Source organism: Chinchilla lanigera, unplaced genomic scaffold, assembly GCF_000276665.1.
Source record: "Chinchilla lanigera isolate Chin_1 unplaced genomic scaffold, ChiLan1.0 scaffold00040, whole genome shotgun sequence".
Classification (NCBI taxonomy): domain Eukaryota; kingdom Metazoa; phylum Chordata; class Mammalia; order Rodentia; family Chinchillidae; genus Chinchilla; species Chinchilla lanigera.
In genome coordinates, this window is record NW_004955441.1 from 14,667,708 (window position 1) to 14,679,872 (window position 12,165).

At 45.2% G+C, this 12,165-nt stretch overlaps 1 long non-coding RNA gene across 1 annotated transcript; it reads left to right on the top strand.

The window, feature by feature from the left end:
* Nucleotides 1–4,751: 4,751 nt before the first annotated feature.
* On the top strand, nt 4,752–10,514 carry LOC102019205. The gene is made up of 3 exons (XR_262080.1): nt 4,752–4,928; nt 5,449–5,549; nt 10,215–10,514. It is a non-coding gene; the product is annotated as an uncharacterized LOC102019205 (long non-coding RNA).
* The last annotated feature ends 1,651 nt before the right edge of the window (nt 10,515–12,165 follow it).

Consider the following 12,165-nt stretch of genomic DNA (forward strand, 5'->3'; position numbering starts at 1 on the left):
GGTGGAACTGGACCCATCCAGGCTCCTGATGTTATTATCACCTGAGGCTCTAGAAACTCTGATAAATATCAGTGAGTGTTTCTCTATTTTTTCTTTATTCACCTTCCAGTGTTGTGAAGTTATTAGGATTGATATACAGCTTACACTTATTTTGTGAAGACAACATTCATCTGCCTCTTCATTCTGCCTTAGCCAGAAGTACCGTATTATCTCCATGCTTGGTAATTTTCTCACTGGATGCCAGACATTGTGAATTTAGCATCTTGGTTGCTAGATTTTGTTAGATCTCTCTAACAAATGTTGGATTTTGTTCTGTTGTATGACTAAGCTACTGGGGAATATTTAGCTTATTTTGAGGTTTTTAAACTTTGTTAAACCGTGTCCAGCGCAGCCTTTAATCTAGGGCTAGTTTACTACTAAGCTGAAACCACTTTGCAGTCTCTACAAGTCTCCTTCGAAGGCCCCATGTGTTATGAGATCTTCCTACTCTGAGTCACGGAACCACGAACTGTTCCCAGATCTGTGACTTACCCTGTGTTTTTCAGCTGGTTCTTCCTCCCTGGTCTTGGATGGATTCGCCTACGCATGCGTAGATCAGAACCCAGAGACTTGGGATTCCTCCGCAGACTCTCGGAGTTCTCACTCTCTCTATGCTGCTCACTCTTCTCCAGCACCTGCTTCTCAAATTCGAGGCATCTTCACCTCCCCTAGCCAGCGCTCTATCGCTGCAACCCATGGAGAGCTTCTGGTTTGCCCGTTCTAGTCATGCGTCCTGGAAACTCTCTTCAGGTAGTAAGATCATGCAATTAAAGGGTTCAGCTTGTTGCTTTCCTTTGTCTCGGGGCCATAGTTTTGTACTACCTGCCCAGAAATATATTTTTGTCCACTTTGCTAGTTGCTTAGGGAAGGAGAATAGATCTGGTTTGTTACTCCGTCTTGGCTGAAAAGAAAAACTAAAATATTTTGATTAGGAGACAGAAGTGGTTTCATGCATGATTTAAGGATACTGTGGTTGCCTTTTAGAAAATGACTTAGAATCACCTCCATGCAAAAAGGAGACACCAGTTCGAAGCAACAGCCCAGGGCAGAGATAAGGGTTTCCTGGTCCAAAAAAAAAAAAAAAAAAATTGTGGTGAATAAGTGAGCAAGCAAGAGAGTGAGAGAAAGATATCAGAGGAGTGTTTCGGATGCAAAATAGATAATACTTGCTCATTATCTGGATGTGGTAGGTGAGAGAAAGTAAATCAGGATGACTCTTGTCAGCAGCCCAACCAATTTTCTTCTCCTGATTTGCCTTTTTCCCCTGTTCTGGCCAGCCTGTCCTTTGAGCAAATCTCCTTCCCTGTTTCTTACTTCGTTTCTGAAATCAGAATCTGTTGAACAGAAAACCATGTGAAAACAGAGAGAGAATTCAGTCTGCTTCTGGTTGACCCTGATGCCTCAACAGAGACAACTAATATTTGGTGGCCCATATTAAATAAGGAGAGACCCCAACAGGAGAGGACCCCACAGAACAGAGTCAGACAAGCTAGATAGGATTCATTATTATAACACGGTCGGCAAGAGTCTAGGCAAGCTGTGATTTGAAGGTTTCACTCTACAGGGTATTCCAAGTCAGGTTGAGGCTCCAGTTAGGGGAAGCTCAGAAACATATAGCTTGTTCCATCTTGAGGCTGAAAGACCAAGTACAAACTTGCTAGGATGTGAAGGGTTAGCCTATTGGTGCTAGTAGTCTCTAGTATTTGTATTTGAAACAAGAATCACTTCCTCTGGGAATCTGGACCTTTGGTTGGAAAATGTGTCCTGGGAGATCCTGGAGCATGAGGCCTAAAATATCAGGAGATAGAAAGTGGTTTATGTCAGTGCTATGACTGAAGTGACCCAGTCACCCATGGGGACTGGGAGAGCCTAAGGGTGGAAGTCAGGCTGTGTCTGAGGACACGGGACAGTTCTGCAGTTCTTCTCAGTGTCATGTAGTTGGACGCTGCATTATTCTGTGCCTGCTTTTCTATGTCTGAGTTTTTTTTTTTTTTTTTTTTTTTTTTTTTTTCTCCGGTACCGGGAACCGAACTCACGACCTTGCGCTTGCCAGGCAGGTGCTTTTTGCCGCTGAGCTAAATCCCCAGCCCTATGTCTGAAGTTTTGAATCTTTAGTTAGACTAGTGGGTAAGTTTCCTAGAGCTGCCATTACAAAGCACCACAAACTGGGTGACTCAGCCACAGATATTTACTGTCTTACAGTTGTGGAGGCTGCAGGTTCAAAATCAAAGAGTCAACAGGCCATGTATGCTTCATCTTTCATCAGAGACAAACTTGGAAGGGGTTGGAATCTTTACCTTACTGGGCCAGGTATGAGACACCCCCAAATGTGAGCCCACATTTTCATATGAAGCTTGTGAGGAGGAATTCTGTCCTGCCTCTTCTAGCTCCTGCTGCTTGCTGGCAATAGCTGGCGTTGCTCAGCTTGCAGCTGCATCGCTTGTAACTCCCCTCTGCCACCCGTGTCAGCTGTGTGTCACTGTGACAAACACCCGAGATAATCAACTCGCAAAGAGGAAAGGTTTGCTTGGCTCACAGCGTTAGACGTTTCAGCCCGTGTTCAATGACCCCACCGCCTTGCGCCTGTGGCCGCACACCATGGTGGGAGAATGCGGCAGAAAACACCAGCCGACCTCATTCGTGGCTGAGGAGAAAAAGAAAGAGGAGGAGGAGCCGGGTTCTCCTTGCACGCACATCCCCGGCTAAGTTTCACCGCCTCTGCACAGACGCCGCGCTGGGGAACAAGCTCTCAGCTGCGGCACCGCGTCCTCCGTAGTCTCTGTCTCTGCGTCCATTCTCTTCTCACCTTGGAGTAAGGCTCAGCCCGCTCCAGTATCGCCTCATCTCATTAGTTTCACCTTTAGTAACCCTGTTTCCAAGTAAGGTCATCTTCTGAGGTCCTGGGAGTTAGGACTTCGCTATATCTTCTGGGGGACATGACTCAACCTGTAACCAGCACACTGCGGGAAGCGCAGACTGAACTCAGGTGACCTAGCAAAGCTTTCCGTTCTGGGTGTGGGGAGGGCGGGAGAGGGAAGGGGAGCTAAAAAGTGCTGAGATGTGATGTACACATTACCAGCACCCCGCACGACACATTCACTATGTGCCACAAACACATACTAATAGACACGAGCTTAATAATAACTGGTAATTAAATAATTCAGTAATTTAAAAAGAAATATCCCGAAAAAATTAGAATTCTTTGCCAGTTTTAAAAAAGAAAAAAGAAAATTAAGGGCTGCAATTTAAAAAGAAATAGTTTTTATGTAAGGCCGAGAAATGTCTTTAATTTTAGTGGAATAGCATTTGGATATTAGTTGATATGTACATTCTCATAAATTTTAAAATTAACCCTAGGGCCCTTCCCCTACTCTCGAGGTATGGGTTGTCCTATAGAAAGTTGTAACAGAAAAATTAGAGAACAGATGAGTAAAATATTATTATTTGAGTTTCAAAATTTAGGTCCAGAAGAAGGCAAAAAGCCTTAGAATAACTCTTGATTAATCTCAGCTAGATCTTTTTTCCTTTCCATTTGAAATTTTATTTATTTATTTATTTATTTATTTGGTACTGGGAATCGAACTCAGGACCCTGCGCTTGCCAGGCAGGTGATCTGCCGCTGAGCTATATATCCTCGGCCCTCCATTTGAAATTTAGATATGAAGTCTCCAGAAGAAGGGGAAGGAGGGAGAAGGGGAACATCTGTGAGGAAGCAGAATAGGCCAGGGTCCCCAGCTCAGCCCAGGGTCGGTTCCTGGACAGGAAGGAAGTGGGACCCTCCCCACATTCCCATAGGTGTTTAGGCTACAAGCAAAAGTGTACTCTGCTTCCGGGAAGGTCCTAGAACTTGTGGAATTTTCCTGTTGACGGGATAGAAGCATGGCTGTCTTCTGACTCTCTAGGAGGGCACAGAGGGGCCTAGCGGTCTGAGGGGTGCGGGGCGCTGAGTGTGGCCCTAAGGTGTGGAGCGGCTGAGTGATGGACATCAGCAGATGTAGGTACAGACCAGTGACAGCTGAGGGCCAGCGTTCCCTTCCTTCCTGACCATCCTGTACCTCAAGCTTGAGTCCACCCCACGGACAGCCCCTGAACTGATACACTAGGGTTTCACATGCAACAAGGCGCACAAAATAACTGTTTGGTTACTAGAAAATAAAGTTGCTTTCTTTCAACCCTTAATTTGTGGTATAAAGTTTATTTCAGCCACCTAAAGAAAATGAATATTGGGCCTGGGGATTTAGCTCAGTGGCACAGCGCCTGCCTGGCAAGCGCAAGGTCGTGAGTTCGATTGCCGGTACCGGAAAAAAAAACCAAAAAAGAAAGAAAGGAAGAAAATGAGTATTTTATGCTTGCAAACTGCATCTTATTGGTCGGTGGGCAGTGGGAACTGAAACTGCCCTTGGGGCAGCCCCGGGTAACCCAGGCTCTTAGTGGTTTTGGACTCTTAGTGGTTTTGGACTCTTAGTGGTTTTCCCAGGCTGCAGAAATTAAGGCTGAGATGCTGCTGATTGGGCCTCCAGGAAGGCGGGAAGGGGAAGAGGAAGGGGTGGGCGGAGGCCCATGACTAAACCACTGAAGTTACGTTTTCAATACCTGATTTATTGTTCTGAAAGGTACTGCAGCCTCTCAGGGCGGAAGTCTGAGAAGCTCTGAAACTTGAGGTGCTTACAAAGACAACTCTGCTCTTGTTGCTAACGAACGAGCACGTCTGCTTTCTGGTATCCACATCACCAGCTCGCGCTCCAATAGCGCAAAGGACGGACGTAAAATCCTCAGAGAACAAGGAACCGTTCGGTTTGGTGGGTTGTAAGTTCTGATTTAAAATCATCTCTTCTCTGAAAAAAATACTGGCCTTCCATTTAAGGGGGTCTCATCACTGGTCCAAGAAGGTAAGTGTGCTGGTCCTCGACGGTCCTTTTTGATGGAAGAGAGGGGGAGAAAAGTAGAAGGGCAGAGAAGGACAGGGAACAGAAGCCACCCAGCCTAAAGGACCTAATTGGAGGGCATTTTGGAGGGAGAAGTTGCTCAGAATGAGTCTTTGGAATTAGACTCAGGTTTAAACATTAGTTTTTCCACTAAGTAAATGACCCTCGAGAAATACATTTCAACTGCTCTCTGCTTTCAGTTTCAAATCTGTAAAATGGCTATGCTTTAAAACGGATTTTGCTTTTTGGACTCTTAGTGGTTTTTTTTCCTAGGTAATCAAATTTGCATTTTATTTCAATAATCCAGTGTAGTAGCAACTTCGAAACAGTCCCCTGGACCCTCACTCTGGCACTCACTTCATCTTGAGTGTGGATGGAACTTTCTATCTAATAAACAGACTATGCCGGAGATAATGGACTAACATCTTTTGTATTAGGTCATAAGATGACTATGGCTTTGGTGTTTGGTTCATTCTCTTCCCAGATCAATTCTGAACAACTCTAAGGCAATGCCCATGTTGTGTGTTGAGGAAGTGAGGGCCTCAGACCAACCATGCAGAGAAGCAGAAGCCCGCTAACAAGCAGGTGAGTGAACTCGGAAGTGGATCCTACAAAAGTGGCCCAAAAGTGTTGAGCCAGAAATACCCAGCTGAGCTCGTCTCAGATTCCTGACTCACAGAAGCTAGAAGATAATGTTTGGTTATTTCAGCTTATCAGTTTCAGAATAATTTGTTACCCAGCAAGAGAGAAATAATACATGGCTAAGGCCCATCTCACTGTAGGCCCCATGTGTCCCCAGCCCCATCATGTGGTTATTTCCCCAGCATTAGAATGCATAATTAGAACAGACATATTCAGCAACCAGCAACATTCCTACGGTAGCTCCCTAACACATACAGTGAGGGCTACAGTGGGCAGAAATACCCAGTGGAAACCCGTAGGGCTGTCTCTACTTACAAAAACAGTAAAGTAAAAAGCAACACTGCATTCTTGGAGGAACTGCAGAGGTTAGTGCACGGGAAAGGAACTGAAAGATACAGGGGCTGTGATTCAACCAGAAAAACAACAGACTATCATGAAATTAATCAGGTGGTCGCTCCACCTGTAGTTGCTCTAGATGTAGTTTATGGCAAGGGCAAAAGCCACACATTTTGTTATGCAGCTATTGACCTGGCACGTGTTTTTGTTTTTCTGTCTGTTAGTAAAGACCTCAGAAGAAACTGACTTTCATCTAACAGGGGAACAATAGAGCTTCACCATGCTACTGCAGGTGTATCAACTCTTCAGTCCCATGCCCCAGTCTCATCTGCAAGGACTTTGACTGCCTTTCCCTTCCATAGGACATGACATTGGTCTGTTCTATGATGACATCATTCTTACTAGACATGGCCAGCAAAACGTATGAACTACTCAAGACACGTTGGTTAGATATTCATGTGCCAGAGAGCGGGAGATGAATCCCACATAAATTCAAGAACTTCCTAGTCTGATGAAAGTTCTGGGAATCCAACTATCTTAGATATGAAAAGATTTCTAAGATGGAAGTCAAGTTGTTGCATCAAGCTCTTCTTTAAGAAAGGCACAGTGGCTACTTGGCCTCTTTGGTTTGGGCAGCAACATATTCCTCATTTGGGTATATTACTTGGTCTCTCTCTCTCTCTCTCTCTCTCTCTGTGTGTGTGTGTGTGTGTGTGTGTGTCTCTCTCTCTGTTGCTGAGAACTGAGTCTAGGGCTTCACGCATGCTAGGTAAGTGCTATACGCATGAACTGTATCTCCAACCCCTTGAGTTGTTACTAGGACTTACTTACTAAGTGACCTGAAAAGTTGCCTAGTTTGTACGGGCACCAGAATAAAAGTAAGCGCTAAAACAAGTCAAGCTACCATGCAAGCTTTCTGCCAACTGGGCCACACACCTCAGAAGATATGATGGTACTTGAGACGTTATGGCTCACAAGGATGGTATTTGGAACCTTTGGCAGGCTGCTACAGACCAATCACAGCAGAGTTATTTAGAATTCTTTTAAGCAACACTATAGCATCCTGTGAGTATAACTATTCTCCTTTTGAGAAACTACTTTTGGCTTGTTGCCGGGCCTTGGAGACCAAACATTTGACGGTGAACTACCAAGCTACCGTGTGACACGAACTGCCCGTTGTGAAGTAGACGTTGTCTGACCTACCAGTCCATAAGGTTGGGCACTGCAGGAGCACGGCATTATCAAATGGAGTGGTATCTACGAACTGGACTTAAAAGGCTCTGAAGGCATAAGTTGCCTGAGGAAACAGCGCAGGTGCCCACGCTCCCTATTCATACTACCTATGGCCTCAAGCATATCTGTGGCCTCACGGGGTGTTTCCTGTGATCAGAATACTTTATCCAGCAACATGGTGTTTTTCAAATCCCTCTGATGAAGGAACTCACTTCGCAGCGAGTGAGGTGAGGCGATGAGCCCATCCCCACGGAAGTCGCTGCTTTGACCATGTTAGCCATCATTACAGAACACAGGAGTGGGAGAGCAGCGGAACAGCGGCCTTTTGAAGCCTGGGCGAGGGTACCGGCCGGTGAGAGACATGCTGTGAGGCTGAAGCAAGGGCCGGCAGCCTGCGGCGAGCGCTCCTAACCAGAGTCAGTTACGCGGTGCCCTGTCTTCCTTTGCGGGCACCGAGGGGATAGAAGCTGAAACGGTTCCTCTCGTTCCCCTCCTGCTGATCCACTCGTACAATTTCTGTCTCCCATCCCCTGCAACCTTAGGCTGCTGATCTAGAAGTCTCGGTTCCGAAAAGAAAAATGCTTCCCCCAGGCTCGTAACAACGAGTCCACTGAATTAAAGGCCGGGACCGTCACCGGCCACTCCGGGCTCCTAGTGCTACCGAGTCCACAGAGAGAGAGCTACTATCCTGGTTGTGGTGGCTGGTCTTGACTGTGACGGGGAAATTAAGCTGCTCCCGCCCAAAGGCTATGTCCTAGAGGGTCTCTCCAGGGCAGCGACGGGGAAACTTTTTCAGTAGTAAGCCGCCAGCTGTGACACGTGTGCCATAGGTTCACTACCAGGGCTCTAGGGCGGGTTTAGTGTACATATTTTGTGATTATTAACTCAATGGAAAGCTGCAACAACCTTCAGTGTAAGTATGATTACTAACGGCCCCAACCATTTGGGAGTGTAGATTTAGAAGCAGGCCAGGAACCATCATTTAAGAGCGCTGGTGAGGGAATCCGAACGGGTACTGGAAGAGGACAGTTATAAACAGCATCTCCGACCACACGGCCAGCTGCGGGAAAGAGGGCTTGCAAGTATTTTCTCTTGTTTTGATACACATGTCTGTATAAATATAAACCAGATATTTCTATTTGCTTCCTTCTTGCTCATCTCCTTATCTCATGGAGGGTTGCCAAGTTAAATATCACCTCAATATTTAAGTTACAGGGTATGAAAGGGTAGCACGCAAATCATCTAGAAGAGGAATAAAGATCACTCAAATCCCAAAAGGGACTCTATTCTCTTTTGATAAAAGAATTAACAACTAGGGCCAGAAAACTATGGCACAACGAATGAACAAAAAACCCCAAAACACTATGGCTCAGCGGCTGGCTGCCTGTTTTTATAAATCAAGTTTTACTGGAACATTTGTTAAGTAATACACTGTCTGTAGCAGCTTTTATGCTAGTGTTACCACTGAGTAGTTGCCTTGGAAATCACATGGCCTGAAAAACCTAAAATATTTACTATTTGTCCTTTAAGAAAAAGTCTTCCTACCTCTAGGTCAGTATGCTTTTGGTGTGGGGGGATTGGTGTACTGTTAGGTAGAAGCATGCTTATTATTATCTTTATTTGGAGGTTAAGTATGAAGATATGTATGAGTGCCAAGCTGACAAGGGATAGACTGGGTGGCTTTGTAATGTGCCACCTTCATCGGGCTGAACTATAGTACCAGAATTTCCTTTGCTGTATGTTTCCAGTTAGGTTGGACACAAGAGAGAGTCTCGTGGGTAATTTGGAGGGTGTGAGTGAAGCAACAGCCCTGTGGTAGCTCACATACTTGGTCTTCTGGTTCTTTTTGTTGACGGGGGGCTGTGACTGGGAGTAGAACCACTCCACAATCTCCTCAACCTTCCTCAGCTTCTCTGACTCCTAGACCAAGGGAAAGAGAGGAGAGAGAGAAGGAGGGAGGGGGAAGAGGGAGAGGAAGGGAGGGGAGGAAGAAGGAGGGCAGTAGGAACTGACACCGGTTTTAGACTGTCCTCACTGGCTCCAGTTTGTACTTGGGAGTTCTAGTTTGTTCTTGCTCTTCCTGTTTTACATCCTGACCACTTGCCTTGGGAACTTCAGGGTCCAGCATCAGATACAATCATAGTAGCTTTATGGAGACTGTTTAGGTAACAACCACAACTGCATAAGGTAAAATCTGTATAATTCTCTGATGAAGCCCTGATGTAATAAAGGCATTTATAAAGGTGCTTGCATTAAGCAGGTTGATTCTTTTATGTTATCCTTTTATTAACTCCTAAGTGTTTTTTTAGTATTACAATTTTTAATTTTTATTTTTATTAGTACATGCTTGTAGTACATAACACTTACAATCATCATGGGAAGTTGGCATGTGCGTCTAACACGTCTTAATTCTTTTTACATTCCCTTGCTCTCCCCTCCACCCCCTCCCTCTCTGGGTGCCCTTCCCATTCTAAGTATTACTGCATTTTGCTCAGTCAGTGTGCTTATGTGAGTACTTTTTAGTTTACAAAATATTTTCTTTATGGCTTACTACATGGTCAACTGTGATTGTTCCCACATATGTTTTAGAACAATGTTTAATCTCTGGTAAGTGTGAAGTTCCACATAACATTCTATGCTACACACAGTCTCAGTATACTTAGTTCATCTGTTTAATCTATTTTGGAAGAAAAATGCTGGCTTTTATGGTACAGGCTCTGTTAATCACTCCTAGTAGAATACTGGAAGCTCTTTTGTTTTATATATTTTTGGAACTATATTGTTAGGAGCATAAAAGTTCATGAGCAGTGTAGCTTTTGGGGGACTGTGTATTTTATCAATACACAGCCCCCCAAATATTTTATCAATATGAAATACCAATTTTTAATGCCTTTTAATGTGTATACATTAATATTTGCCTTTTTATTAATAACTGAGATAGTCTATAGTGCTTTTGGTTTCATGCCTTACAATATTGAGCAGGCAATAAATGGTAGCTTCTGTAAGCATGAGTATTATGATTAACCCTGTTGTATGCAGGTTGTCTGATCTCTTTGGGGGTGAAGAGGAGAAGAAGATTGAAGGACAGTGGGTTAATAGAGAATGCAGCTCCCTCCCCAGCCCTGCGTAATGATGCTTCGAGTTTCCTCTCTCACAAGCAAGGTGATGGAAACTCCGGGAAAAAGAGGCCCCAGGCTTGGACAAACCCCCAGAAATCCTGCCAACAGAGGTCTCTTAGGCAGCCAAGAGAATATAACTGAAACATATTTCTTGTTGGATCTTGGCCTTTGTGCTTTTGAGGCCCAAATGAAACTAAGAAGGGAAAAATAAAACAAGATCAGACCCAGTATAGTAACTGTGTTCCTGCAGCTAGAAGGTCAGGTTTATCTCTTCAGAGATCCCCGAGGATTCTGGCTCACTTGAGCCCCCAAAGCAATGTCCCCAGCAGTCATAATTCTGCACCCCCTGAGCCCCCTGTGCCTGCCAAACTCAGATACGTTTAAGGTTCAGGTCTCACCCCCTCACTCCTGACACCTCCTCCTCTCAAGGCTTCCTTGTAACTGGGCCCATTTCTGTCTTGGTTGTTGCTCTTACTCCAGTTGTGATGTTCACTGCTGACTGCTGACGTGCTCTCAGCAAGCGCACGTGCATGTGTGTCTGTCTCTTCAGAACCCAAAGTCGGGGTAGCTTTACTAACTGACTGAGTCCTTCCAATCTCTTGACCTTGACAATCCCCTCTTTCACTTGCTGAAACACTTCACTTCTCTTTGCCTTGCTGCCTGAAATTCACAAAATTGTAAGTTGCCTTAGAGATTAATTGGTTCAAGCACCTCATTTTACTGAAGTGGGCGGTGGAGCCCAGAGGTGACATTATCTGTCCCAAATCACACAGCTAGTGAGAGGCAAAGTGGGACTGGAGCCCAAGTCAAAGCAATAGTGCTGGGAAGTGAGAGCTGACAGTAGGATGGCAGAAGGGGGAAGTCCTTTGTGACTGTAGGGGATGGGGCATCATGACGAGCTGGAGCATAATATCACAAAGAGGTTGCTTTGGGCAGCTAACATGAAAAATGAACTACAAATGAATAAAGTTACAAAAGTATTTTTCATGGGGAAAAAAAAAATGAAGAACAGAGGTGGAGAAATTAGGTTCCAGGAGGTGGGTGGTGGGTTGGCAGGTACCAAACGCATCTGCTCTCTGTAGTTCTGGCCCTCCCACACAACATAACCGAATAAACTCCACTGGTAACAGCCACACAGCAACAATGTCAACTCATATTTGCAGTGTTCAAAAGTCTTTCCACCTATGTTCATTCATAAGTTCATTCTGTGAGGAGTTGCTGCTACTATCATACCAGTTCAGGGAGAACAGCATCAGCGACAAGGAAGGTACATAGCGGATCTCTTTGGGAGTACGCTGGACTCCGCTGGGTGTCAGTTCATCACCACCCTCCACTTTTCCAACCCCCTCCGTTTTCCACAAGTAGCTTTCTGTGCTACCACCCTCCCCTGGCCTCCCACATTCATGAGCCTTGAGGTGACGACCACCCTCCAGGTTTTAGGGGTAGGCTTGATTGGCTTAGAGATAATTCCATTTCCTGGCCAGAGGCAGAAAAGGGCATGTGATGCTAAGCGGGCCACGGAGACATGGTAAAAAGCCATGTGCGACAGTAGTCTCTCAGGAGAGCCCTTCTTCAGTCTTCTGGGGAAGCAGTGGGAACCTCTTTTCCTTTCTCAGTAGACGAGAATGCATAGCCATGCCCTTTGCTACAGGACCAGAAGACAAGCCAGCTTCAGGATGGAGCTGACAGAGGACAGTGAACCAGAGAAACAGAAAGAAGCTGGTATGCCCAGTAAGATCTCACCTCACTTTTGGACTTGTTATCATGTAAATAAGCCAAACTATCTCCTTTAGAGACCAGCTGAAGGGGAATTTCTACCGCCTGTAGCTAAAGCATCCTGCTGCGGAGACAAGGAGATGAACGTTATGGTT